Source organism: Peromyscus maniculatus, chromosome 2, assembly GCF_049852395.1.
Source record: "Peromyscus maniculatus bairdii isolate BWxNUB_F1_BW_parent chromosome 2, HU_Pman_BW_mat_3.1, whole genome shotgun sequence".
In the NCBI taxonomy this organism is placed as follows: Eukaryota; Metazoa; Chordata; class Mammalia; order Rodentia; family Cricetidae; genus Peromyscus; species Peromyscus maniculatus.
In genome coordinates this window covers 55810249-55815766 of record NC_134853.1, presented here as the reverse complement: position 1 = coordinate 55815766, position 5518 = coordinate 55810249, and positions in this window count along the sequence as shown.

The window sequence follows — 5518 nt, the reverse complement described above, 5'->3', positions numbered from 1 at the left end:
TCTGTCTAACATCTACATAAGTTATGGAACCAATGATCTCAAACAAACTCTTGAAATTCCAGATTTATTAACATGTTTATGTAATTACGTAAACTTCAGATCTAATATTTTATAACAAACATATATATAAAACAAGTGTTTTGTGCAGTTTTAATTATTCAGAATCAATCTGTGGAAAATACTTCATATGTAAAATGCATGCATTGGAATATAGTACATTTTTAGTTTTCAAAAAGCATATATCCTGAAAATAATCTCATCCAAAGAATTCTTTAGGATTTATATATAGCTACACACAGACAAAACCCCTTCATAAAAACTTCTTATTAAACACTAACCCAATGCCTCTTAATGCATAGTAGTATACTTTGTTAAGAGAGGTTTCTCATCAAAGAAGAAAGCCATCCGTGGGTTTAAACTAAGGGCTTGATTCTCTAAGGAATTAGCTTATATTTCATGCCAGATGGTAGACTCCATATTGCTCCTATGCCAGGGACTACTGTAGCCAGCAAGCAACCTATAATTGCTGAATAGGGGCCCTCCATTATTCTGAATCCCACCATGACCTTCAGAAGAGTCAATAGTCCTTTATTTTAATCATGCTCTTGGAAGGCATTACCTGCCTTCATCAGCATTTGAAGGAAGTTGTATGTCTCATTGACATCTCCTTACATTTCCTCAGCCTTCCCTTGACCTTGTAAATGGTTTTCTCAGTTTATGTCTTCAAGAAATTGATATTGACATATTGTAGGATGAGATAATGTCTCAGATGACTTGATTGAATGAGTGGCATTTATCTTTAAAAATGAGTACTGAGACCTGAGTATTATAGACTAGGTCACTGCTAACAACATAAAGGAAAGGATATATAGTAAAAAAAAAAAAAAAAAAATCAAGGTACTGGTCATGAATAACCTGTCATTTGCCTTTATCATTTGTTTAATAGTATAGCAAATCATTAGTTACTTGTATTAAGAAGGAAAAATATCACTAACATATACCTTTTTATTAGAACTATCTGTTAAGTAAATTTATGCCAGATAAAACATGGAGGTATTTAATAACTATGGATGTTTGGAGCTAGAAATGTTTTCATTTGTCCATTGCCCAATTCTTTACTCTTCTACACTGTAGTGGTAATCTAATTGTATTGAAATATTATTTTGATTTGTACTGAAATATTAATTTGATTGTATGTTAATAAATAAAGTTGTCTGGGGGTCAGAGCTATTAGAGCCATAGCAAGAGTGTGGCGGTGGTGGCACACGCCTTTAATCCCATAGATATCTGTGTGTTCAGGGTCAGAGCTATTAGAGCCATAGCAAGAGTGTGGCGGTGGTGGCACACGCCTTTAATCCCATAAGATCTCTGTGTGTTCAGGGATACAGCCAGCATTGGAGACATATGCCTTTAAGACCTAGGGGGCTGTACATTCAGACAGTGACGAGGCAGTCATGTGTTTGGGTTTACAACCAATGAGAAGGCAGAACAACATACTTTAAAAATACGAACCGACAGGAGGTAGGTCTCTTTTCGCGAAGCTGGGACAGCAGGAGGAAGGGTGAGATTTTAGCTCTGAGCTCTGACCTCTTGGCTTTCTCTTTTACATTGTTTCTGTGTTTCTTATTTAATAAGACGGTTGGTTACATCTAAATCTGGCGCCCAACGTGACAAGAATCCATTAAAAACTGCTTGGCTTGGCGGCAGGTCCGCTTTCCCGCAAGGGCGGCAGGCGGCCCGCGGCGGCGGCAGCGGCGGCACACGGCGGCTGGCGGCGATCGGCTTCTTAGTCCGAGCTGCTGGCGTCCTAGTCCGGGTAGCAACTTCTAGCCCGGGCCTAGGTCTGTGAGCAGCTTGCCTAAAGCCGGTGCTACAAACAACTCAGACCTGCCCTGCCGAACAGGGCCCTGCCTGTAAAGCCAACGCACGTGGTCGGAGCTTAAGGAAGCCAGACCCAAGCCTTGACTCGGCACAAGAGGGAACACGTGGCTGCATTTAAGCTTTAGCCGGCTACACTTTCTTGTGCGTTCTCTCTTTCCTCTCTCTCTCTCTCTCTCTCTCTCTCTCTCTCTCTCTCTCTCTCTCTCTCTGGATTTACACCTGGGACACTAGGTGGCTGCTTTGAAAATCCCCTCGGATTTCTACTGTTCTACGCAGATTTGGTAAGTCATAATATATCAGATATTTTAAAGGAAACTATCTAAAAGAGAATTTTTTTCCACATTAAAAAACAAATGGGTTTTATGTGTACATTGGAAGAAAATTGGTTTTTGTTCGAAATTTTAGGCAGTCTGGCAATGGAACAACTATATAATATTAGTATTGGTGGAATTATGCACCTCATCACTATAATAATCCACATTTTAATATTTAAAAAGATAGTCAATTTAAGTGCCAGGATAACAGCGTTAGAAGAACTTGTTAAACCTGTAAAAATTCAGACAGAAGAAATTAACAGTGAAGTTGTTTCAAGTCGGGATCATAAGGTTGCAGAAAGAAAGCCTGTTTTCACACAGTCACCCTTAATTTATCCTGTAACAGTACAGCAGATGCCTGATCAAATGGCTACACAAAATACTTGGGCTCCAATTGAAATGTTGGATTTAAAAAGGTTTAAGGAGGCAATAGTATCTTATGGCATGCATTCCCCATATGTAAAGCAAATGTTAAACACTTGGTCAACATATAATAGGATAGTACCACAGGACTGGCGGGACCTCGCACAAGGTGTTCTGGAACCCAGCCAGAGACTTCAATTTCTGACTTGGTTTAAGGAGGAGGCTAAAAACATAGAAAAACAATGGAGGGATAAAGGAGTACAAGTTTGCCAGGATCAGCTTATGGGCGAAGGCCAATATGCTTCAGCACAAGCACAATGTTTATATGATGTCCAAACCCTAATTTTATGTCGAACGGCAGCCTTGAATGCATGGGACAAAGTTGAGGAACCAGGAAAAAAATCTGAGTCATTTACAAAGGTGAAGCAAGGCCCAAAAGAGTCTTTTACAGATTTTTTACAAAGACTGGCTTCAGCAGTAAAGAGAACGGTCTCGGATTCAGAAGCTGGTAAGGCAATAATTGAATCTTTGGCCTTTGAGAATGCGAATGCAGCATGCAAAAGAATAATCAGGCCATTAAGGGCAAGATCTGCACCTATGGAAGATTGGATTAGAGAAACAATTAATGTTGAAGCTGATGAGCATGATGATACATGGGTAGGAGAAGTAATTTCAAAAGGTTTGAGGAGTGTTAGATGTTTTGGATGTGGAAAGCAAGGACATTTGAAAAGGGACTGTAGACAGGTCATTTCCAGAAACAATGTTTCTTCAAGGAACAATGGCAACAGAATGCCCCTTCCTTCTGGAGTATGCAGAAGGTGTGGTAAGGGAAAACACTGGACCAACGAATGTAGATCAACAAAGGACAGACAGGGTAATCCTTTGCCTCAGTCTTCGGGAAACTCCCAGAGGGGCCTCAGGCAGGCCCCCAGTGCAAATCCAGTTCAAACCTTTCCGGCAGCCATAGAGGAAATGCCTGCTCTGGAGAGCGATTAAATAACCAAATGCCTATTGAAATAAATCATGCTGGTCAGAATGATGAAACAGAGAGAATAGAAAATTCAGGAGAAAACATAAAGAAAATTTTTTGGCAAACTTCTATTAATGAACAAAGACCAAAATTAACGATAAAAATAAATGGTGTTTTGTTGTCTGGTCTGGTAGACACAGGTGCGGACGTTACCATAATTGCACCAGAATTTTGGCATCCAACTTGGCCTCTTCAGGAGGTAAACGTTCAACTGTTAGGAATTGGGACATTATCTCAGGTGAAACAGAGTGCAAGATGGCTCGAATGTATAGGTCCAGAAGGACAGAGAGGAAAATTAAAACCATATGTGGCTAACATAACTATGAACCTGTGGGGTCGAGACTTGTTGCAACAATGGAATACTCAGATTAACATCCCTCCAATCTCAGAAACAAATCATAAACTAGCACATGTTACTGAGAGAAATATTAGAAGATATTGTTCTAATGAGTGGTCACCAGCCATCCATATTATACAAGAACAGGGCACAATAACTGATGATCTTCCAAAGACACCAACAGCTCTACCTTTAAAATGGTTAACAGACAAGCCTGTATGGGTCCAGCAATGGCCTTTAACAACAGAGAAACTCCAGGCTTTAGAAGAGCTGGTAGAAGAACAGTTAAATGCTCAGCATATTGAAGAATCAACCAGCCCTTGGAATTCTCCTGTATTTGTTATTAAAAAGAAATCTGGTAAATGGAGAATGGTAACAGACCTTAGGGCCATTAACAAAGTAATTCAGCCAATGGGTTCTCTACAATCTGGGATGCCTTTGCCTACTCTGTTACCAAAAGGATGGCCTCTCATAGTTATTGATTTAAAAGACTGTTTCTTTTCAATACCCTTACAAGAAAAAGACAGAGAAAGATTTGCTTTTACAGTGCCTACTTATAATAATTCTCAACCGGTTAAAAGATTTCAATGGAGGGTCCTCCCACAGGGAATGTTGAATAGCCCAACTCTGTGCCAATATTTTGTACAACAGCCATTGGAAGTGATACGTAAAAAATTTCCTAAATCTATAATTTATCATTATATGGACCATATTTTACTAGCTGACTCAAATGCAGATACTTTAGAAATAATGTTTGAAGAAGTAAAGAAAATTTTGCCTCGCTGGGGATTACAAATTGCTCCTGAAAAGATACAAAGAGGAGATTCTATTAATTATTTAGGATATAAAATAGAGCTACAAAAAATTAGACCCCAAAAGGTGCAAATTCGGAGAGATAGACTACAGACTCTTAATGACTTTCAAAGATTATTTGGAGATATTTCTCATCTACGAACTATTGTTGGGGTAAAAAATGATGAACTGACTAATTTGTTCAAAACCTTAGAAGGTGACAAGGACTTAAATAGTCCAAGAGAATTATCACCTGAAGCTGAGAAAGAATTAGCCTTGGTAGAAAAGAAAGTGCATGAAGGACACGTGAATCGTATTGATCCAAAGCTGGATTGCATTTTGGTTATCTTACCTTCTAGGCGTTCTCCTACTGGAATATTAATGCAGAGGGAAGATATTATATTGGAATGGATATTTTTACCAAATAAACCAAATAAAAAATTAAAAACTTATGTGGAAAAAATCTCTGACTTGATTTACAAAGGAAAACTGAGACTTCGTCAATTAGCAGGCATAGACCCAGCAGAAATTGTCGTACCATTAACTAAGGAGGACATTGAAAAATTATGGACAGAAAGTGAACCTTGGCAAAGAGCTTGCAGTAATTTTTTGGGAGAAATTAACAGCAAATATCCCAAAAGCAATAGAATTGATCTTATAAAGAGAGCTGATTGGATCTTGCCTCGAATTGTACGGCAAAAACCCATATCTGGAGTTCGTACATTTTATACAGATGCCAACAAAGAAGGAAAGGCAGGTTACAAATCAGAAAATTTAAGTAAAGTGGTTCAAAGTCCGTAT